This window comes from Amborella trichopoda, chromosome 11, assembly GCF_054954075.1.
Source record: "Amborella trichopoda isolate Santa Cruz 75 chromosome 11, AtrichopodaSantaCruz75HAP2 v2.0, whole genome shotgun sequence".
Taxonomy (NCBI): Eukaryota; Viridiplantae; Streptophyta; class Magnoliopsida; order Amborellales; family Amborellaceae; genus Amborella; species Amborella trichopoda.
Genome location: NC_142346.1, coordinates 28,242,991 through 28,267,458, shown reverse-complemented (window position 1 = coordinate 28,267,458; position 24,468 = coordinate 28,242,991). Strand labels below are relative to the sequence as shown.

The window sequence follows — 24,468 nt, the reverse complement described above, 5'->3', positions numbered from 1 at the left end:
GTTTGATCATTCTTGAAGATTGAACACATTCGTGAGTGCTACAAGGAGTCGAACCTCTAGAAATCTAAGAGGAACCCTAGGGCCACTTTCATAAGATTTTTTAGATGATCCGCCTATTTGGAATAAAGAACCCCTAGAAGAAATCAAGGACAAGGGCATGAGCCTAAACCTACTTACCAACCTGATTTTTTAAAAGAAAAAAAAAAAAAATCCATGATAGCATGAGCCTAAGCTGCTTACCAACCTATTTTTCAAAATTCTCCCCCTCTTTAAAAGTTTCCCTTATATGTTCATGATTTCCAAAATCTTAATTTCTTTTCAAAAGTTTTTCTTGTATGCCTAGGCCTATGGTTCTGTTTTCAAAAACTTTCTCTCCATTTTCAAAGTTTCTAAAAATATTTTCCAAAACCAAGGAGTTGGACAAGCTCATGCATGATGCTATTATTTTTCCGCCTTCTCTAAAAGCCTTGAAGCATAGACTAAAATCCTTAGGAAAACCAATTTTTAGGAAGAACAACCCATAGGTTCCTAAAACCTCAGCTTGAATTTGTGGATCCTAAGAATTTAGAATCAAAGGAGAACAAAAGTTCAACTCACCAAAAATTCATCATCACCGTAATTTATGCTTTAAATTCAAAAATCTCATTCAATTGAAAATCAGACCTAAAGAGAAAGGTCTAAAGCCAAAAATGACTATATTGGCATCCCAAGTACTATTGGAGTGACCTCAGCAAGGAGAAGTCACCAGCTCAAAGATAACATGGTTCCTACTGGCTGTCACTTTCGAGCCCAATTATTAGAGACCTCTCAACGCCACTCCCTCAAAGATAGCATAGTGCTAGTTTGATGTTATACGGATAAAAAAATATCCATAGACATACAATCTTCCTAGAGAACACTGGTATTTCAGAAGGATGACACTTCAAAATTTTATTTACATTGTATGTCGGTTGTCTACTTTTTTGCCATTCACCTGGCTTCCCAGGTGAATGCCAAAGAGAGGCAACTACAGATACCCCCCTTCAAATTCTGATTAAAGGAATTCCTAGAAATCCTAATTCTAAGTCATAAAGACCCCCCTATGAGTAGTGGACTATAGTGAAAAGAATTGTCCCAAAGTGGACATCACGCAAGTAGCCACCTAGCTACTCCTGCACAAGTGACGAGTAAGCGCTCCATTCCTCTAGCCGTGAAACCTACCCTAATACCCTCAAATAGTCATCTTAGACACCCATGACACTTATGAACCTAGAAAACTTACCCAAACATAAATATGCAAAAACGAGACCCTAAAATCCTAACATTGTAGACCCTTAAAAAGTAACTCAAATTTGACTAAATTTTGATCCAAATTATAGAGGACGTCATAATTTTAGTCCTTGGGCGCGACACGCTGAGTGTCGTGCTGCGCTATGCATGGCATGTCGCAAACTTTTTTTTTATCATATTTTTTAGAAGCTCATGTAGACTTCTGAGGTAACTTGCGTCAGTTTTTTAAGGTGTTTTGATGTGTAAATCCCTAGGATTTGATGGAATATTCCTCATAAAATCCCTAGAACTCAAGCCCATAAAAAACCCCTCGATTCCCCTTAGAAAATTACTCAGAAATTCGTCCAAAATTCCTTAGGAAAATAAGAAACACCCAAAATCCCCTAGAAAATAAAAATAAAAATAAAAAAATTAAAACCCTAGAAAAATAGGAAAAAAAAACCTGTAGAAAAATAAAAAAAGAACCGTAAAATACCTTAGGTAAAAGCTCTTATGCCCAAATCCTCTCAAAATCTCTACAAAATCAAGATCAAATCTTATGAACAAGTTCTCCTATATCCAAAACCTTAGAGCCATGCTTCAAGAAAGCTATAGAATGCATCAAGAGGTGTAAAGCAACCATCGGTCCTGATAGGGCCCCAAATCCTTATTTTCCAGGTATGTGTTATTTCTATCTTTTATTTTTATTTTTTATTTTTTTTATTTTCTAAATATTTCTTTAATTATGAGATTTAGTGAAATTTTAGAAGCTTTTTAAAGTCTAATATATGGATTATGAAATTGGCGCTGCCAATAGACTCATAAGAGATCTGTAAAGATTTGCAATGCTACTAAGCCTATAATTTGAGCGACCTGCTCTCTATATTGATATTTAAAAAATAACTCATTTCGCATGAGATTTAAGTTGATCTTGCTCTGTGATCTATGCAAATCACAGAGTAAGTTTCTTACTTTAATTTACATCACACTATTTTTCTTACTTTCAATTACGAGTAAGTTTCCTGTGTTATTAGATCTTTTTACCTAGCTTATGAGGCCTTAATATATTTGATACTATGTCGAATTTTATGAGCCATAACATCTATTATTTGTAACCAATGGTTTAAAAAACGGATCGGTGACCCGGATCGGGCACCCAAAAAACCAATCCGGATCGGCGAATCAACGATCCGGATCGGGAATCGGGTGAATCGGTCAGAATAAAACTTAAAAAAAATCCGAATAAATTATTAAAATTCATTATAAATATTGTTTTTTAAGAAATCAATAAGAAATGAGGGTACTCCATTAAGAATTTTCATGTTTTTTGAATGAATATGCGAATATTGATATGTTCTTTCCCTGCATGAACCGCCATTCAACATTTAATTTACATCACACAAAAGAATAAACATAGAATTATCATGGAATAAGTATATCAACATATATGGACTACAATAAAGCATAAAATTAGTAACATATGATCTAAAAATAAAATGATAGACAACGTTATTGTTCTTCTTGGTCACGCTGGTGCCATTGATTGAATTCGTTTAACAATTCATTGATTCGATCTAAAAATGAATCATCGATATTAGCAGGCGTCTGACTATTCTCAAATCTCTGAGTGTTAGTGTTTTGTTGTGTTCCCAATCTAAAATCCCCGAAGCTTGTCCAGCCTTCATGCTCACCTGCATTGTCGTGCTCATCCCTACGCTGTTGCTGTTGGGACTCGATATGTGAATAATATGGCTGGGATAGGGTGGCCTCAGAATCATCATCTCTCTCATTTTCTCTTTGAATAATATGGATTAAAAAAAAACTTAACAAATTTTCAAAAAAATCGATTATGGATTAAAAAAAAAAATCACAAATTTTCAAAAAATTCTATCATGGATTACAAAAAAAAAATCGATCATGGATTAAAAAAAAAAAATAACAAATTTTCAAAAAATTCTATCATGGATTACAAAAAAGAATTCAATCATGGATTAAAAAAAAAAAATCACAAATTTTCAAAAAATTCAATCATGGATTACAAAAAATTCGTTCATGGATTACAAAAAATTCGATCATGGATTACAAAAAATTTGATCATGGATTACATAAAATTCGATCATGGATTACATAAAATTCGATCATGGATTACAAAAAAAAAAAAAATATAAAAAAACAAAAAATTCCATCGTGGATTACAAAAAAAGAAAAAAAAAATCCGATCATAGATTACCAAAAATTTAATCATGGATTACAAAAAATTCTATCATGGGTTACAAAAAAAAAAAAAAAAAAATTCGATCATGGATTACAAGAAAAAAAAACAAACATTTCGATCATGGATTACAAAAAATTCGATCATGGATTACAAAAAATTTCTATCGTGGATTACAAAAAATTCGATCATGGATTACATAAATATCGATCATGGATTACAAAAAAAAACAAACAAAAAAAAACAAAAAATTCGATCGTGGATTACAAAAAAAGAAACAAACAATTCGATCATGGATTACAAAAAATTCAATCATGGATTACAAAAAACTCTATCATGGGTTACAAAAAAACAAAAAACAAAAAACTCGATCATGGATTACAAAAAAAAAAACAAACATTTCGATCATGGATTACAAAAAAAAACAAAAATTTCGATCATGGATTACAAAAAATGCGATCATGGATTACAAAAAATTCTATCATGGATTACAAAAAGAAAATAAAAACAAAAAATTCAATCATGGATTACAAGAAAAAAAAACAAACATTTCGATCATGGATTAATAAAAATTCGATCATGGATTACAAAAAATTCTATCATGGGTTACAAAAAACAAAAAAAACAAAAAAATTCGATCATGGATTAAAAAAAAAAAAAAAAAAAAAATCCGTACGAGACTCGCCGATTCACTGTACGGGACTCGCCGATTCGGTACAGTGAATCGGCGAGTCACTTTACAGACTCGTCCGGTTCTCTCTAGAACCGGACGATTCCCATTTTTTTCGCCGATTCGATCTGACCATGGCGATTCCCGAGTCGAACCGTCGGCGTTTTTTTAAACACTGTTTGTAACCCATCTTTGGACGAAAAAGTTCAAAATATGAGTGCAACAACACAAATGAAACATATTACCCTCATGAGCAAGGGATGAATTTCGAGATAGTACATCCCAAGGGCCTATAACTACCATAATAAAGTAGAGGTTCATATTTATCTCAAGAGGCAATGATGCCTTGTCAACATCCGCTGGGGTCCACACAAAGAGTTGGACCAGCAGCAAATGCCTATCAGAGGTGGAGGTGGCCATCCACAAGGGGAGGTGGTTTTCAAGTGCCCAAAGCAACTTCAAAACAACTGGTGTTTTAAGATAAAATGCCCAAAACTAGTTTTAGATGATATGGTCATCTTTGATTCATGTAATACCCGTAACAAGCCATTAAAAAAAAATTTGTTTTAAAAAAAGTTCACCCCATACAAATTTAAAATCACCACGATGGCTTTGAAACACAAGCTGCTAATCAATTATAATTGCTTTTGGTTATTTTCTACGGACATTTCATAAAATTAAAAGCCAATTATGTATGGGTTGAAGGTACGCTTTCATCATTCATCATTTGGCCTTATTTTGGTCATTTCTTGTTAAAGTTTGGAGAATCGTATATCTCAATTGAGTAATACAACATGATATATACAACTTGATCACAACTATTTTCAAGATGGTAGGGATCTTAATTTTGGAATGTACAACAAACTATCAAAATTTAAAATATCAACTTGTGATATTAATCTCAATCTACAACTATGTGGAAAGTATAAGTTGTGATATCCATCACAATCTACAGTTATGATATCATTCATAATCACCCAATGTTGGCGTTGGCGGCGTGAAGGGATGGCAACTCTCTCTCTCTACGAGGAGAAGAACAACCACTTTCTTTCTAGATAAGTATCAATGGTAACAGCCATTTTTTTTCTAGATAAGTATCAATAGCTCTGATATCATGTTAAAGTTTGGAAAAATATATATTTCAATTGAGTGGTACAACATGATATATACAGCCTCAAGATTGTAGAGTTCTTAATTTTGGAATTAGTAATGATCCTATAGGACCCTTCCCCACTTATATGTGTATGACCCAAAGGATCACCATTAAAGTTGACATGGATCTCTAGAAAAGTTATCATATGAGCGTGGGACTTGATTTTTCTATAGATAAGTGTCAAATTTAATGGTGATCCTTGGGGTCCTATACATATGAGTGGGGGAGGGTCCTATAAGATCATTTCTCTTTTGGAATATACAACAAACTATCCGAATAAAAAAAATACAACTTGTGATATCAATCTCAATCTGAAAGTACAACTGTCTTATCCATCACCATCTACCGTTATGATATCAATGCCAATCGCCCAATATTTCTCATGGTGTTTGAGATATCCTTAGACCATATTATATTAGCCGTATTTTTACATGGATGCGATTAATATAATGTCTCCACTATTAAGAATTAGAGTAAAGCACACATTAAAGAATTAAGTAAAGCACAACTTCAAACTCTATTCGAAGATGTAGTTCCATTGCTGATAACTTTATAGTAAAGGGAAAGTATATAATGAGACCATATACTTTTGGTACAAGGTCGTCACAATGACCTTTAGATGTAAAATTGGGTGCCTGCATTTATTTTAGAGAAAATATCTCAATACCCTTTATTTTTAGCTTTCATTTCACAATAGACTCAAGGTTTTAAAAGATATCTTGGAGAATAAAAATTGGTAAATTTTATTTCTTCTAACCCCTAAACTAATTTAAACTTGTTTTTTAGGTCGAACAAATCTAAAAAGACATTTTTTAAAAGCCATCCTCCTAAACTTCTAGAGAAAAAGAAGGGCTTCATGGATGTGAGAGGTTATCGGGAAGAAAGAAAGAGGTGTTTGGAGAAACATGAGGAAAGATAGAGAGCGTGAGAAACGCAGGAAGAGAGAGAAAGACAGAAGTTTGTGGTATATAAGTGAAGAGAGAGAAATGATTGACTTTAAAAAGAACATGTCTTTCTCACATTTGTTTAGGTTAAAAAATAAGTTTAAAGTGACCAGAGGTTAGAATATATCTTTTGAAACCATGGGTTTTTCAAGAAACAAAACCTAAAAATAAGCGATATGAAGATATTTTTTCGTTATTTTATTGACAAAGTTCAAAGTTAGAAAGAAATTTTCTTGAAATTTGTGATACACTCAAGCTATCATATTTCATATCGGATAGTTGTAAGTAATTATGACCTCCCTATGTCAAAGGTAAATGGTCTCATTGTATACGATCATGTAAATAAATTGAACAACTATTTTTACTCTTAATTATAAAATTTAAAGCTCCAAATATTGTACAAATCAAATATTTTTATCTTGAAAATAAATTGTTCAGATAATATGTTATAATATACACTATTTTTAAGACTAGGAATCTCCATACATTTCAAGGTAGAGATGATTATCTCTGGGGTTTCCAAATTTCGTATGACAATTTTTGCCGAATTTTGGAGATGCCCTTTGCTTCTATATTATAAAGCTCGCTTAATATGTAAACTTTTCCTTTTTATGTACATAGGATCCTCGTAAGCTTTTTTTGAGCACATAAAATGGAAAAGTTAGCGTGGAGCCAAGTCATGCCGTAGTTGGTTTATGCTACACCGTAGGGACATCAACCGTCCGGTTAGCGAATGTTTTGTGATACATTATTGGGCGTCGTCCATCCATATCCACTGTCTCCACCTTCTATCACAAAATGTCTCGGATCCTTAAATGGGATGGTCTACAAAGTGACCATGTCCTTCTTCACAGTCACTTTTGTCCATCAAATTTCAAAATGAGCGATTGTATAAGTGTTATTGAATAGATATAAAATTTTAAAAATAATAATTATCCGATTTCGTGATTTACCCAAAATCATCAAATTTGACATCTAACGAGGGAGAATAATTGTGACATCTTTGTATACATTAGAAAAAAGGAACTAATGTGCTCATTTAGTATCCCCAACATTCAAAAAAAATACGCCCATTATTTTTTAACTGAAAAAAAAAAAGGAGAAAAGAAGAAGAAGACATTCTTCTCCAAGGACTTAAATTGCTATTTCCACAAACATGTACGAGCTCCATACCCGTGTTTGACTACTCAGGCGAGCCAACCTCACTTGAGTAACTCGGGCTTGCTGGTCAAGCTCCAAGATATTAAAAAAATTTAGAAAATTATTAAAAAAAATTAAAATAAGGGACTTGTGTGTAATATGTGTCTTGATGTTATCTATCAATTTGGTAAAGACTAAAAAATGTTTCGGCCATGAATACTTATTTTTATACTTTCCTTTTTTTATAGATTATTTGTAAAATAGCCCTAATCGCAAAATGATTTTTTCAATTTTTTTTTACTATTTTTTTAACCTCATTTAAATGTGTTTTGTTTAATTTTACTTTAAATATATTTTTCATATTTTTGTGATTTTTTATATTTTTTGTTTTAATACTTTTTGGCATGGCCAAGCCCTGCTCGACTTGGGCTAAATAACTCTGGACTCAACCTGAATTACAAGGCTACTTGGGCTTGACCCATGGCTGATAGGGCTGGCAATGGACCGGGGAGGCCCGACCCTTTCTTTTTCGTATTTTTTCTTTTACTTTTTCTTCATTTGATTTTGGGCTGGCCCGACCCTCCATAACTAGGGCCAGGCTTCGGCCGGGCATAGGGGACAAGGACCAGGCAAGGACCAAGGCTAGCCTAGCTCAGGGCCGGCCTATTGCCACCCGTAACGACCAAGTTAGGTCCCCGAGGCGTCGTTTCCAACAATGTTCCATACTCAACCTTCAAAGTCATGCCTCTTCAATAAAAGCATTTGTTTTTTTATTGGAAATAAGAGAACAAGGTTTAAAAAAATAGATCGGTGACCTGACTTGATCATCTCTAAAGTTGGGTTGGATATGTGGATCAACGATCCAAATCAGAGAATCGACTGGATCAGCCAGTTTTGGTCTCAAAAATATTTCAAAAAATCACTAAGAATCTGTAAAAATAGTGGGCTTTAAGTTTTCAAGGAAATAGGGGTGGTGCATTATGTATTTTCATGATTTTGTAAATATTCGTGAATATTGAGACGTTCTTCCTTATCTGGAGGTTTATTGACCATTAAATTTACATGACCAAAACGTAAGAGCTTACAATCAATATGGATATAAATAAATGGTCTAAAATGGAACATACACCAACTGATTACAACTTGATACTAAAATGAAATACATTGTTGTTCTTCATCTTTGTCATATTGGTGCCACTCATTGAGTTGTCTTGACAATTCAACGAGTCGTTCCATGTACGCTTTAGAATTTTTTGAAAAAATTGATATATACTTTTCATATCAATAACAACTTAATAAAATTTAAACTTATATTAAATTTTTATTGCTCTATAAATTAAGTTTTTATAGCAATAACAAATTAACAATAAGTTATTTGCTGATAAATGTGTAAGTTATAAACATATTAGTTTAAAATTACAATCTATATTAAATATAAAAATAACATAGTCTATATAACAATAACAATTTATTAATAATGCAGCAATTTAATACATTAAAATATGTGATGTTTTAATGTATTTATAACAATAAAAAATTCAATATAGCAATAACAACTTTAACATAATTATAGTATATAAGTTAACAATTTTTATATAATTATATTCATTTCACATAATAATATTAGCATAATTTTAATGAAATCATATTCACATAATTATACTCACATAAGTTTAACATAATATTAAGTTATTAAGATAATTAAACAATAATAATTTCAATACAAATATACTAATTTTTAGAAATTATTATATAGAGTTTCTTTTATAAATAATGTAATTAAAACATAACTATATATACTTTTATTTTTGTAAATTATAATAAATAAATAAATATTATTACTCTGAAAAAGAAAAATAAATTTTATGTTATAAATGATTTCATTTTTGTAGACAAAGTTACGCTTGTACAAGCAAAAGAGATTGATATTAATGGAAACTTAGAAGTAAGAGAGAGATGTTAATGGAAACGTAGAAGCAAGAGAAAGAGAGATGTTATTGCGAACGTAGAGATGTAATGGAAAAGGTCTAACTTTGAAGTAGTGGTTACTTCTTTTTTTTTTAAAAAAAACACCTTTGAAGTAGAGATTCGAAAAAAAAAAAATAGCAAACATCTTACATCGGAGGATTGTGGAAGAAAATGATACCATAAAAGGTATGAACCCGAGGTAAGTTTGATGATTTGTGATGTAGAAGTAAAATAGGGCGGTGGGCCACACGAGTAATAGTGTTGACACATAAAATGTGCAAATAAGGGTGTACAATAAGGTAGGGCTGCCAAAACATTTTTTATTGAAAAAATTGGGTTCCCTTGGGAACCATCCGGTTCTTAAACCCACTCGAACCGGTTCTAAAGAGAGGATTAACGATTTGGACCCATTCGTGGTTCCTTTAGGAACCATCCGGTTATTGGACCCGAACCGGTTCTGAGCAGAGGATTAACGATTGGGACCCACTCGAACTGGTTCTAAGGAAAGGACTAAGGATTTTTCAAACTTTACTGGGGCATGCGTTTCTTGCTGCCAAATGTTCTATTGAAAAGATGTTGAAACAAGAACCATCCGGTTCTCCGACACACTCGAGCCGGTTCATGGAGTGGATTAACGATTTTTTAAACTTTACTACACAGGATGCTTTTCTTGAAAAATCAGGATCATGATGTCACACTAGTCGCCTTCCGGATCACTCTTTTGTTTTCCCTTTCTTAATTTTTATTTAATTGTTTGAAGAGATGTAGTGCCCTGTAAAGTGTAGTGGCTTTTTGGCCCACACCCGAACATATGCCTTTTACTTCTCTGTCTTTTCCTTTTTTCAGTTCTAGGATCCTTGTAAACGACTCCTCCCACGAAATCAAGTAGTGGACAGTGCCAAAGACTAGAGCCATTTTTTCCCATTAACCCCCTTACTTTCCCCCCTCTCACCTTTTGTTTTGACGTATATATCACCAGCCCCACCTTCCATTCTTCCAAAAACAATGGCCATCACCATGCCCACTGGTAGACCTCTCCTCCCCTTTCTCTTCTTCTTCATCTTGTATCACACTTGCTTTTCCTGCAAAGGGGTTTTCGCCGGAAAGTCGAATGTGACGGCCAAAATTCCTCGACCGATGATTGGATTCGGAAAAGAGAAGATTAGTCACCTTCACTTCTACTTCCATGACGTCCTCAGTGGTCGAAATCCATCTGCTATTCAGGTGGCAAGGGCAGACACTACTAGCAAATTCTTAACTCTGTTCGGAGCTGTTTATATGATTGATGATCCCCTCACTGAGGGTCCTGATCCTAAGTCGAAGCTATTCGGAAGAGCACAAGGGTTCTATGCATCAGCTTCGCAAACTGATCTGGGGCTCCTCATGGCCATGAACTTTGCGTTTGTTGAGGGGAAATACAAAGGGAGCACCTTAACTATTCTTGGGAGGAATCCGGTGCTGAATCCTGTGAGGGAGATGCCGATTATTGGAGGCAGTGGCTTGTTCAGGTTGGCTCGTGGCTATGTGCTCGCGAAGACACATTTGTTTGATCTGAAAACTGGAGATGCAGTGGTAGAGTACAATGTCTATGTTACACATTATTAACTTTTTCTTTTATTTTTTCTTTTTTCGCTTTTCTTTAAGAATTTCTCCTGTAACTTATGTATGCTCTGTGAGAGTGATAGCGTTGTTTATGGTCGATTATTTTTAGTTATATCTTCTGAGAGTAATGGAACAAAAAGAGACATAATTGTTGGAAATGAGTTTTAGCTGCTCATAAAAAAGGGGAAAAAACAGAGAATAGCGTTTAGCTGTTTTTTGGTAGCATTGCCATTTTAGTGCTTGACCAGTCTCTGCTTGAGACTCACCCATGTCGAATTGTCTCGGCCGCATAGCAACTCCGCTAATTAACCATCACAGTAGACTGAATCACTTAAGATTTCACCATGTTCACTCTGATGGCGACCACATTGAGTCCCAATCCGAGTCTATCTTTCAAATCTCTGGTTACCATGTTCACTCGGATTGAGACCACATGGTGTCTGATAGCGGTGCCACTTCCACCTGTTTTGAGGAGACGAACCAGGTTTCGACAGGCCAAATATCGAGCTAACATTTCTTCTTGCTTGAGACATTATCTTTCCTAATTTTCTCTCTCATTTCTCCATCAATGAGACGGATCAAGCCGATTTAAACCACTTCCGGGTCTTCAAAGAGGAGAATCATGAAATCGCTTCTGAGCTATTGACCACGTCCGATCAATTAATAAAGCGTTTTTTGAGCCACTACATTTCAAGTAAGGGTACACTTAGTATAGAGCTGAGGCTCTAAACAATTAAAGTAAAGCATATCTTCAAATAGTATCGAAAAATATGGTTTCAACACCGAAAATCTTTGTAATAGCCTTTATATGTTTTCATATCTAATTATAAAATTTAAAGTTTCAAAAATAATGTATATCGAGAAATCTATAAAAACTTGATAATTGATCTACCCAAAATAAATATAAAAACTTAAAAATCTTGAAAATTATTGGTCTAAAAATGCATTACAAGATGCATTATTTTTAAAACTTCAAGTCTATTTTTTTTCATGTCCATACAATTTGAAGTCGAGATCATCAATCCGAGGATATTTGAGCATTAAAACAACTTTTTTTTAGTTAAATTTTTGAAGTGCTCCCTAATTTGATTATATAGAACCTTGTACCTATATAAACTTTTTCCTTCAAGTAAATATGTAAATGTAATTTATACATGAGAGCACTACATTTTGGGCACACAATCCTGGCCGTTAGATGTCAACAAGGATGTCAGGATTGAACTCAAAGTCCAACATAAAGGGTCCTTGGAAATGAGGTGGAATCAACCCCTCCATTGGTGAAGAAAAAGGAGGAGCACAGTTGTGAGGTGGAATCAACCCCTTCATGGGTGGTCTACAACCGCACAAAACTGAACGCGTATACAGCGCGGAAGTTCTGATTTGATGGCTTCTCTTTGCGTCCCTTTGTCATGTTCCACGATTTTCTTCTTTGAGGTAGACAAATTAGAGGGATGTTGACACAAGATAAGAAATGATAATAAAATGGAATCTTATGGAGAAAATCACATATGTCCGATTTCTTCCTTCTAAAACAATCTTGTATGTAGGATTGGCGATGAACCTAGACCCGACCCAGGACCTGCTAGGTAGTACTCGACAAGGGTCAGGTATGGGTCTAGCATTTGGACCTGGCTAGTCGTGTCTGGGTCCAAAACTTGGACCCGAATAGAATTTGGGTCTGGGTCTAGCTGGACTCGACCTATACCCCTAAACTGTTAGAGATAAAATACTTTATTTTAAGCCCTATTCATTTTGGTGTATTACGGATCATATATAATTAGAACCAGTAGTCATTTTTAACTATTAAACGATAAGTCATACGGCTTGAAATCTAACAGCATGGCTTGAAATCTAATAACAGGTGATTATGACCTTATGGCCAATAATACAAGTATATGACAGTAAAAAAAAGGGAAAAAAATAAATTCTCATAGTGAGGGAGACAATGGACCCGAGACCCCATGGATATAGGTATGGGTCCAATTTTTGGTTAAAAGAGGGTGTGGTTTATATAGAGCTGAGGTTCTAAACAATCAAAGTAAAACACACCTTCAAATAGTGTCGAGAAATATGGTTTCAATACTGAAAATCTTTGTGATAGCCTTAAAATATATTTTCATCTTTAATTTTAAAGCTTAAAAATAGTGTAAATCGAGTAGATCTATGAAAACTTGAAAACCTTGAAAATTGACGGTCCAAAAACGCATTACAATATGCACTATTTCCAAGACTTGAAATCCATCTATTTCTCATGTCCATACATCTTGATGTAGAGATGATCAATTTGATGATGTTTATGCATCAAAACAAGCTCTTCTAGTGAAATTTTTGAGGTGGGCTCTAATTTGATTCTTTAGAGCCTCCACACTATATAAACTTTTTCCTTTAAAAGAACATAATATTCTATTTGATTTTTCTAAGTTTTAAATATGTCGAGAGAGAAAGGAGTAGGTTTTTAGCCCCCACATTGAAGAAGAGAGTAATGTAGCCTGTGTGGATGCACTTTGCACACTTTGCATTTTGCATCAAATGCCCTCGCCCAAGCACATTTAGGGGTCTCGGCTCGATTTATTTTACGAGTCGTGATTCGTGCTCGCACATTGTTGCGAAGAGGTTGAGTGTGGCATGTGGGAAAGCCAACGAACACTAACTGTTGAAGACGTGAGGCACATGTAACTGATCACAGCCACTGAGATTAAGGTGATGCATGGAATTGTTCACATCCAATGGTTTATAATCGTTGTTGGTGGTTGTTGGTAATCCAACAGTCAAATTGTGCAGTGTAACATAAACTGTTCACCTGAACAGTTAGTTCCCAGCCTTTTAGAGCTCTATAAATGGATTCTTTTTCACAATCTTTGTATGCCTACACACGATTTTGCTGAGTTTGGCACTAATCCCTTTCTCTCTACTCGTTTTTCTTATTCTCTCTCTCTTTCTAAATTCAAACTTTCACTCTTTAAGAATACAACACTCTGGTACTCTATAGTAGGTTTTGAAAAAGAGACCAATGTGATCTTTTATCAAAGAATACTTTTTTTTAATATTATTAAATATATCCTTTTTATTTGGCTAAACATTGCTTACAACAAAATAACAATTCCATACGCTTGAAAATATAAAGATGAAGCTACAAAAATAAAAATAGAGAGTGATGGAGATTACCTCAACCGGGCTTATTACACTCCACACCAAGTCACCGACATCCGATGACGCGAGATCAACGATCCTCCTTCAATCTCAACCGGGGATCCTCCTTCAATCTCAATCGGGAAAGCTAGTTTTAGGCCAAACACTTCAATGGATCCTTTATACTCTCACAAAACCCTTAGGTTCAATTCCCCCAAATACTACTCCGAAAATTCTTCTTTCACTATTTTTTCCAACCTTAGGTTTAGAACAAATTTAGAGAGAGATATGGGGCATGACTCTTTTTGAGAGGGAAAGATGAGAGAGAGGAAAGGCTCTCTAGGGATGGGGCATGCCCCTTTTTTCAACCTAGAGAGGGAGAAGAAGAAAGGGTAGCGTATTTAGAATGAAGGGGAATGACCCCTATTTATAGAGAATTGGGTCTAGGGTTTTTATTGCTTGCCTCAGAAGATTGAATTTGAACCGTCGATCAATGGTGACTTGTGGGGTGAGAGATCTAAGCCATCCATTCAACAAATGAGCCATCAACATGCTACGGAATATGTTGGGACATTTATCACCCTTTTTTTTTACCATTATCCCATCAAATAAAAATTAATTAAATAATAATGTGTTTATCCAAAATATATCCCTAAGCCTTAAAAGGCCTTCTAAAACGATTCACTCAAATCTCTTATGGATAAAACACTTTATCAACTCAAACCAATTTGAGATAAAACATATCAACAATTCCCATAAAGAGAGGGGACACGCCACCCATGGGATAAGCCTCTCCTCAAAAGGTGGCATGCTACCGATGGGCATAGACCCTCCCTCTAAAAGTGGCGTGCCACCCAAGATAAGGCCTCATGGGCCCCACCTTCAAGAATATGGTGGGTCCATGTGCACAATGGGCCCCTATAAAATTTTATATATTTAAAAAATAATAAAATAAATTTTAGAATATTATTTGAATATTTAAATCATTAAAAGTCAATATCTTTAATTTTATAAAGCCAAATTTTATAAATAAAATATCCAGAGATTTATAAAAATTCAAATAATAATCCTACCATAAAACAAACATAATTAAATTAATTTGATGGAAAAAATATCCATATGGTTAAGGAATTAAATCAATAAACATAGGGCACTTCACCTTCAACTGTGAACTACAGACCACACTTGCTTTATCATACTGACCCAGTGTTTCCCATGACTCACAGTCCAACCAATGGTTCATTAGTGGGTCACAATCCCAATATGTGGATTTCAAGTTTTCCCCTAGAGACAAGTCAAGGTTACTTAGACCTGATGCGACCACAAATCTATGACGCATAGGGGTATCTCTCATACATGCATATGCTTCACCCTAAAAGGTGGCTTGTTTTCCCGAAACGATCTATCAATATGCATGTCGTGTGATGGTATATGGATGAAGCTTTGGCCACCGTTTCTGTAGGCCACCATCACGCACAAGGGTCACACAGTCCCTCGCTCACTCATCCGGGCATACTCCGACTTCATCAAGGGATGACCCATTAGAACCCTCATCGGTTTATACTCTATGCCCAGGTAACATGGGTTTTTTCCAATCGAATGGCCTAAACCGTCAAGCACAGTCCAGTATCTACAAACATCGTTTGCATAGTATGGTCCACGAGGAACCACACTCTCACTGAGTTCATGATCCACTATATTGAATGTTTTATTACAATCATGTATAAGGCCTTTAAAGGCTACATAAACTCAACATCTCCCATTTGGCATTTGAAGGCCTTACATTCTCTCTTCATCACTTGCTATCATCTCCATCTCTCTCACATGTCTTACACAAACGTTAGGGGCAACCCCCTTAGTCAGATGATCTGCAACCATCAGATCTGTGGATATGTAGCGAATCTCGATCTCTCTCAATCTCACCTCATTCCTTAGGTGATAAAAATATAGTTTGATGTGCTTGGAACTCTTGTAAAAATGAGGTTCCTTAGAAATGCAAATGGCTGTCGTGTTGTTGCAGAAAATTTGTACTGCCTTACAACGTATGGGATGAAAGCTGAGTTGATTAAGAAACTTCTTAATCTATATAGCCTCCTTGGCCGCTAGATAGCATGCCACATATTCAGCTTCCATGGTGGATAACACCATTGTATCCTCTTTCTTTGATTTCAAGAAACTGCACCCCCTCCAAACATAAACACATATCCAGATATAAACTTCATAATTATCTGGATCCGCGAGATAGCTAGCAGCTGAATATCCTTCTATTGCTATTTCAGTTTTCCCTTTATATGTGAGCGAGTAGTTCATGGTCCCTTTTAAGTACCTAAAGATTCTCTTGACCATTGTCCAATGCTCTTCTCCAAGATTGCTTTGGTAATGACTAACCAAGCTCATGACGAAAGACAAGTCAGGTCTTGTTCATGTTATAGCATACACAAGGGACCCAACTACGCTCTTATAAGGCACCCTCTCCATGGCTATTTTGTTAATATCTTCTGTATGACACATTTTATTTCTGAGCTTCGTATTTTTGTCTATTGGGGTAGACATAGGCTTACACTTATCCATATCAAACTTTTCCAGTATCCTCTTGCAGTAGGTTGCCTGGGAAAATTGGATAGTCTTCTCTTTTATGTTTCTTATTACTTTGATTCCCAATACATACGAAGCTTTTTCAAGATCCTTCATATCGACGTGTTGTGCAAGGAAAATTTTTGTATCTACTACAAAGGCAATCGAGCTACTAACAATTAACATATCAGTCATACATAAGGAAATAAAAACCACGTCATTCCCACTGAACTTTTAATAAATACAGTAGCCTTCATTATTTGTAGAGAACCCTGCAAGAGCAAGGTCTCTTGAAATTTTATTTACCACTGTTGTTTTAGGTCATAGAGGGACTTGTTAAGTTTACAAACGAGGTTCTCCTTTCACTTTTCTACAAATCCCTTAGGTTGGGCCATATAAATCTCTTCTTCTAAGTTATCATACAGAAAAGTTGTTTTGACATCCATCTGGTGAACCTTAAAATCAAAATGGGTTGTTATAGCTATAAGGATTCGGATAGATGGGAATTTAGCAACAGGAGAAAAGATTTCTTCATAATCTATCCCTTCTTTTTGGGTAAAACCCTTTGCAACCAGCCGAGCTTTATATTTTTATATTTTTCCTTCTGAGTTCAACTTTTTCTTGAAAATCTACTTGCAATGGCCTTACGTTTCTGAGGTAGAGGCACTTATTTGGTTAATGGAAGCATATTCATCTTTTATGGCTTCTACCCAATATTTATTTTCAGGACGGGACAAGGATTCATGGTAAGTTTTAGGTTTAGACTCTGGATCTTCCCCAACTCTATCAAAATGTTTCCCCAGGTAGGCAAATTGTTCTAGGTATAGAGGAGGTCTACTTATTTGGTTACTACGTCTCGGTTCGAGTTCAGGTTCACTTTGTCTTGAGGGTTCGAGTTCAAGCTCAGGTCTATTGGAAGTCAAGTTCGGGTTCTCGAAGCACAGCTTTGTCTCTTGCCTCCTCAAAGAAGTCGGCTTGTTTTTCACTCAATCTTGCTTCAAGAAATTCTTCCTCGAAGAAGTGAGCATCACGGCTCTCGATAACCTCCCATGTTTCAAGGCTGTAGAATCGATACCCTTACCATGATCTGGGTAGCCAATAAAAATGGTTTTAACAACTTTGGGTTGAAGTTTGGTCCTATTTTGATGGGGAATGAGAACATGGAGTAAACAACCCCAAACTTTTAGATGATCAAGGGAGGGAGCACGACCTATGAAAATCTTGTGAGGAGTAAGTGTAGCAACTTTTGTGGGAGTTCAATTAAGGATATAGCATGCCGTCAACATAACTTCTCCCGAAAAGTCTAGAGAAAGACAAGCATGCCCCATCACTCCTTACCATTTCAACTAAGGTCCTTTTTCTTCTCTCGGCAACACCATTTTGTTTAAGAGTGTAGGGCATGGTGTACTAGCGTATAATTTCGTTCTCAACACAGAGTTCCTTAAAAGGTTCAGACGCATATTCCCCCCCTCTATCGGCTCTAAGGACTTTTATTTTCAGGTTAGTTTGGTTTTCGACCTCGATTTGTATATTTTGAATTTCTTTAAGGCATCAGACTTGGCATGGATAAGATATACATGGCCATACCGCGAGTAGTCATCTATAAAGGTGATGAAATATTTCTTGCCACTTTTAGTAGCCACATTCATAGGTCCATATATGTCACTCTGAATGACTTCTAAAACGCTAGTAACTCTTTTTGCCTTGATGGTATTTTTTCTTATTAGCTTTCCTTGTACACAAGACTCACACACTTTTGATAAATCACCCTTATAATTTTGAAGAATGCCATCCTTTTTTAGTCTTTCCATTCTTTTGAAATTAATATGTTCTAACCTCATATACCAAAGGTTGGCATCCAACTCATTGGAGGGACGAAACATAAGCAACGTTCTCTTTTATTTCAATGGCAAATAACCCATTTACAAGATGTTCAGTCATGACAACATTATTCTCCTTTTTTACTACTACCTTCTATCCAACGAAAGTGGTCACAAAACCCGTTAGAGCCAACTTGGGAACCGAAACCAAGCACTTCCTCATATCGGGAGCATAAAGTGTGTGCTTCAGGATCAAGAGGCTCACACTCTTCAATTTAACCTCAAAATCTACGACTCCAAGTACATCGGTCTTCTGGTTTCCTCCCATATCGATATATTGCGCAAGCCTTCTTCGGTGTTTGTGACATGAGTCGTAGCTCTCGAAGTCAAGACACCAAGAGGTTCCCTCGGGGTTGGCTAGCAATGTCTCAAAGACCACACAAGTCAGTTTCTGGTTGGTCTACTAAATTTATTGGACTGACAATTCTTGGCTATGTAGCATATCTTCTTACAAATAAAGCAAGTCCTGGTCTCTCTCTTTTCTCCTTTATTTCGAAAATCTCTCCTTTTGAAGTCTCATCTCTTTCCAAAATTAGTTCTTCCTTTTGCTTTCTTAGGTTGAAAAGAGGGAGTAGATTTTACCATATGTACGACTTCTCTTGGAGTTGTAGTTAATGCATGCCTTGAGTTCCTCCTTTCTTCTTCTCCTTTGATTGTCGTGATGAGATCCTCCAGCCTTGGTGCCTTTCTTCTAGCTGAGAGGGAGGACACAAATATTTCCCATGAGTTAGGAAGCGAATTCATGAAATGAATCACTTGCATGGGTTCAGACAGTTTCATGCCGGTGTCTTCCATCTCTCTGACTAGTGCACGAAAGATGTGCACATGATCTGTGAACTTAGTACCCTCTGTCATCTTTAACTCATTGTACTTTTTTAATACCACATATTGCTTCATGAGAGAGGGATCATCATACTCTCTCTCAAGTCTATCAAAGATTCCAATTGCAGTAGAAGTTAACTCTTACTCAGAAGCATACGAGTCAGTCATAGCATACAAAAGTATGTTCTTACATCTCTTATTCCTCCTCTTCCAAGTTGCATACTCATCTTTGATTACATGAGATGCGTCATCACTTGGGCAATGAGGATGACACTCATAGAGCATCTCGTGCAAGTTTTCCTCATAAAGAACATATTGAATCTTTATTCTCCAAGAAGCATAATTGGTCATATCGAACCTTTCGGTTTTTAGGATCTCAGAGATGAAAGTACGTGCAGCCATATCTTTTATTCTCTAGTAAAAAATCTAGACTCAACAAAAGAGAAAAGACTCATAATAACCTTGCTCTGATACAAATGAAAAAGCGACCAATGTGATCTTTTCCCAAGGAATATTTTTTTTTTAAATATTATTAAATACACCCCTTTTGTTTTGGTAAAATATCACTTTCAACAAAATAACAATTCCTTATGCTTAAGAATATAAAGATGAAGCTCCAAAATAAAAGTGGAGATTGGCAGAAATTACCTCAACCGAGCTTATTATACCCCACACTGAGTCACCACTATCTGATGGCATGGGATCGACGGTCCTCCTTCAATGTCAACCAAGAAAGCTAGTTTTAGGCCAAGCACTTCAATGGAACCCTTATGCTCTCACAAAACCCTTAGGTTCAATGCCCCCAAATACTACTTCAAAAATTCCTCTTTCACTATTTTTCCCAACCCTAGGTTTAGAACAAATTTAGAGAGAAAAGAGAGGATGAGAGAGAGACATATGGGGCGTGCCTCTTTTTGAGAGGGAAAGAGGAGAGAGAGGGAAAGCTCTTTAAGGATGGGGTGTGCCCCATTTTTCAACCTAGAGAGAGAGAGAGAAGAAGAGAGAGTGGCGTATTTAGAATAAAGGGGAATGACCCCTTATTTGAAGATATTTTTCAGAACCTTGGGTCCCCGATGCGGAATAAAGGAGAAGTCGGTCAATAAAGCCCTGACTTACAGTGGAATTTTTGACAGCCTCAGAAGTATCCCAAAACATGTTAGAATCTTCTTAAGCACTTCAAAAGGGCACTTGCCAGTGCAAACAAAGAAACAATTTCGAAAAAATCAACCTCTAACACTTTGAAACGGACCCTGTAACTAGAACTCTATTTTCAGTGTGTCAAATGGTTGTGGAACCACCGCCATTGAATTTCGCACGGTCGAAAACCCCTAGAAGTCAAGTTTTAGCTTAAATAGACGCTCCAGGACAAAGTTCTGGGTAAAACATTAAAAAGGGGTAGGCTGCACGCTATTCCCCTGAGGCCTCCCTGCACCAATCTCCATTAAAGGAGATTGGTTTGCATAGTCACGAGCAGCAACTTCGTAGACCATATCTCCCTCATCACGGGTTAGTTCGTGCTCAAATTTTGTGAACGTGTTCGTCTCGTCAAGACCAGCGTTTTGATATGTGGCACGCTTCGTGACAATGCTTGAGTAGGGAGAAAAACTAGAGAGAAATTGGCGATTCGTGAAGGCAATTGCAGAAAAATCAGCAGTAGCACGACTCACTCAAGCGGCCATATCATGGTGCTCGTGTACCCGATCAATGCAAAACCAATTGCATCATGTACGTAAGGTCCAATGTTATGTCTGGTCCAAACCCTCCATATGATGAACTGTTGAATTCTGCACACAAGGGCATCAAAGTTGCTGCAGATTCCCACTGGCGAATTTCAAGATCCAGCCCAAGACGACGAAATCTTCCTTTCGGCATGAAATTGAGCTCTCTTTGTTGCAACGTGATTGTGATGGCATGCTTAGTGTAATTCAACAAAGAAAATAAAATAAAAACATCAAGAAACAAGCACACTATCGGTTGGAAGTTTCCAAGATTCATACAAATTTCAAGTAGCATGATCGTGGCCTAAAAACGTGATCTGTGACTTGAAGTTGGTATCAAAACGATCGTCATGCCGAGCCCAACGAGAAAGTAATCATCTTTTGGCCAAATGAGCGTATGAGCAACCCCGAATCATCTATGGAAAATCACGCACGTTCTAGGGCAGCGGTAGGAACTGTTTTGAAATTTCGTGTATTGTTGGGCAAAGGCAAACCATCATTTTGTACCAATTTTTAGATTTTTCTTTTAATCAAATAAATTATAATTATCATCAATTATGCTAGATTTTGGGCATCCACCCATGTTTGGGGCCAATTCTATAAATACATGCTAAATCTAATTGTAAAAAGCTTCCCTCAGTTTTCAATCTCATGAATAAAATTTGAGAGTTTCACATTGAAATTGTGGGCACGTCTTGGAGAGAGAGAAGAAAAAGTCTGATACCCTTCGGTGAAAGTAACTTTCTCTCTCCTCCTCTCCTCTCTCTTTCTCTCTCCTCCTCTCCTCTCTCCTTCTCTCTCCTCCTCTCATCTCTCTCCTCTCTTCTCTCTTCCTCTTCTTCCTTTCTCTCTCCTCGTTTTCTTCTCTCTGTCTTTCTTTCTATCTGATCTTTCCTTTCTCTATTCTCTCTAGTTATGCATGGCAGTGACCATTGCCGAGCATGACATCCTCTTTCTTCTCTTAATCTCTTAGAACATACAGAGTGAGCGGGGGCTTAGCTCGAGTGGCAAGCCGGTCCTCTGTCCATGTTCCCCTATCTCCATGTCATGCATGGTGATGCTCATCACCACGCACGATATTTCTCCCTCTGTTCTCTATCAAAGACATTGAACCGAGCCCTTTCCCAAAGTGGTGGGTCGGGTCGTGTCTGAGTCCCTTTTGACACGCATGGCAATGCCTATCGCCGCACGTGCTTTCTCTTTTCTCTCTCCTGTCTCTTTCCTTCTGTCATGGACGGTGGAACCCTATTGTCGTCCATATTTTCTTCTCATTTCTCTCACCTCTATCATGAACGGCGGAAGCCCATCGTCGTCCATGTTTTTTTCTCCTTTTTCTCTCCTCTGTCATGAACGGTGGAACCTCATCGTTGTCCATGTTTTCTTCCCATTTCTCTCTCCTTTGTCATGGACGGTGGAACCCATCGCCGTTTATGTTTTTTTCTCCTTTCTCTCTCCTCTGTCATGGACGGCAGAACCCTATCGTCGTCCATGTTTTCTTCTCCTTTCTCTCTCCTCCGTCATAGACGGTGGAACCCTATCACCGTTCATGTTTTCTTCTCATTCATCATCCATGTTTTCTTCTCCTTTCTCTCTCCTCTATCATGGAAGGCGGTACCTTATCATCGTCTATGTTTTCTATCTCTTCTGTCATAGACTGCGGAACCCCATCGCCATCCATGCTTTATTTTCTCTTCTCACTCTCTGTCACAGACAGCGGAACCTCATCACCGTCCATGCCTCCCTCCCTTTCTCTCTCCCCTGTCATAGACGGCAGAACCCCATCACCGTCCATGTTTCTCTTCCGTCATCTCTCTCTTTCTCTCTCTTCCTTCCCTCTCTCTTCATGCTCCCTCTTCTTTCTTCTCTCTCCTTTCTCTTCTTTCTCACTTCTCTCCTTTCTTTTCTTGTTTTCTTCTTTCCTCTAACTTCTCTCCCTTCTTGTCTTCTTTTCTTCTTTCCTCTCTCTTCTCACCTTTCTTCTCTTCCTCTCTTCTTCTTCTCTCTTTTCCTCTTCTTTTCTTCCTCTCTTCTTCCTCTCTCTTTTCCTCTTCTTCGCTTCCTCTCTTCTTCCTCTCTCTTTTCCTTTCTTCTACCCTCTTCTTCTCTTCTCTCTTCATCACTTTTTTATTCCCTTCTCATCTTCTTCTTCTCTCTCTTATGTCTTCTATCTAAATCTCTTATCTTTCTCTCTCTCTCTTCTCTTTTCTTCTTCTTTTTCTTCTTCTTTCTCTTTCTTTCTTTTCTCTTTTCTCTTTTCTCTTTTCTCTCCTTTTTTTCTCTTTTCCTACTCTCTTTCCCTCTCGTTTGATCAAGGGGGGCTAAGTTAAGCACTGCCATGGTAGTCTTGTCATCGAGCAGTATTGTCGTCGTGCCGGTCTGAGTTATCGTGCCCGTCTTACTGCCACGATAGGCTAGCCATCATGTCAGGCTGGTCGATGTTGGTTCTGTCATCGAGTAGTATTGTCGTCATGTCGGTCTGAGTTACCGTGCTCGTCTAAGGCCAACAAAAAATAATAGAAAAGGTTCCTAAGTTTTTTATAAAAAATCGAGAGACATTACTCAAGAAAATGTCGATACCAAAAAGGGCCTAAAAGGTCTAGAAACCAAGCCAATATGATCATTGATGAACATTTTATAGCAATAGACACCTAGGTAAACAATTTCTCTCAAGCCATGCAGGATTCCATTATTCTAAAATTAATTGACAATTGCATTTTGCTTGCAAAGTCATCAAATGAACTGTTTGTCTCTTTTTTGCAGCCAACTCCAAAAGAAGAAAGTAGCTTCGGTGATCCACGGTAAAATAGATAAAGTATTGCCAATTCTTTATTTTGACTCTTTCCAATGTCTTAAATGCCATTTGTATTTACAATTCTCCAATGTATATGCAATAAGCACTTCTTAGAGATTTTCAATATGTTTGTGAACCTACATTGTAAAAGGGACTGCGGTTCATAACTTGTTTGGTTCAATAAAAAGAAACACGTAGTTGCTTGAATGTCAAAGTTGAATATTAGGCTTTTGTTGAAAACACTATTGATGTCATTTGGATTTTACATTTTATCAAATATTGGGTTGTTATTTTGAAAGTGAGAAAAAGTACAAGCCATATATGGTAGAGATCATAATCTTTCCAGTTCATAAAAATCATAGGGAAACTGATTATGATTTTTCTGGAATAAAGTACAAGGCTGATGTTAGCCTGTTGCTACCATGCCGGGTCAATCACTTACTGGTCTAGTTACTATATCAGTCTAGCCACTTGGTCAAATTCTTCTCTTCCCCTTTCCTCTAATATATCTCTTTCTTCTCCTTTCATCACCCCAATTTCTATCTTCTTACTCTTTTCTTCTTCTTTTGGATGTGCACGCCTGTGTGCATTCACCCAAAGACAAGGTGGGGTTTCTT

General features: G+C 36.6%; 1 non-coding gene across 1 annotated transcript; it reads left to right on the top strand.

Annotated features, from left to right (window-relative positions):
- Positions 1–10,114: 10,114 nt before the first annotated feature.
- LOC18439080 (dirigent protein 22) lies at positions 10,115–11,095 on the top strand. The gene has a single exon (XR_016045059.1). It is a non-coding gene; the product is annotated as a dirigent protein 22 (transcript).
- The last annotated feature ends 13,373 nt before the right edge of the window (positions 11,096–24,468 follow it).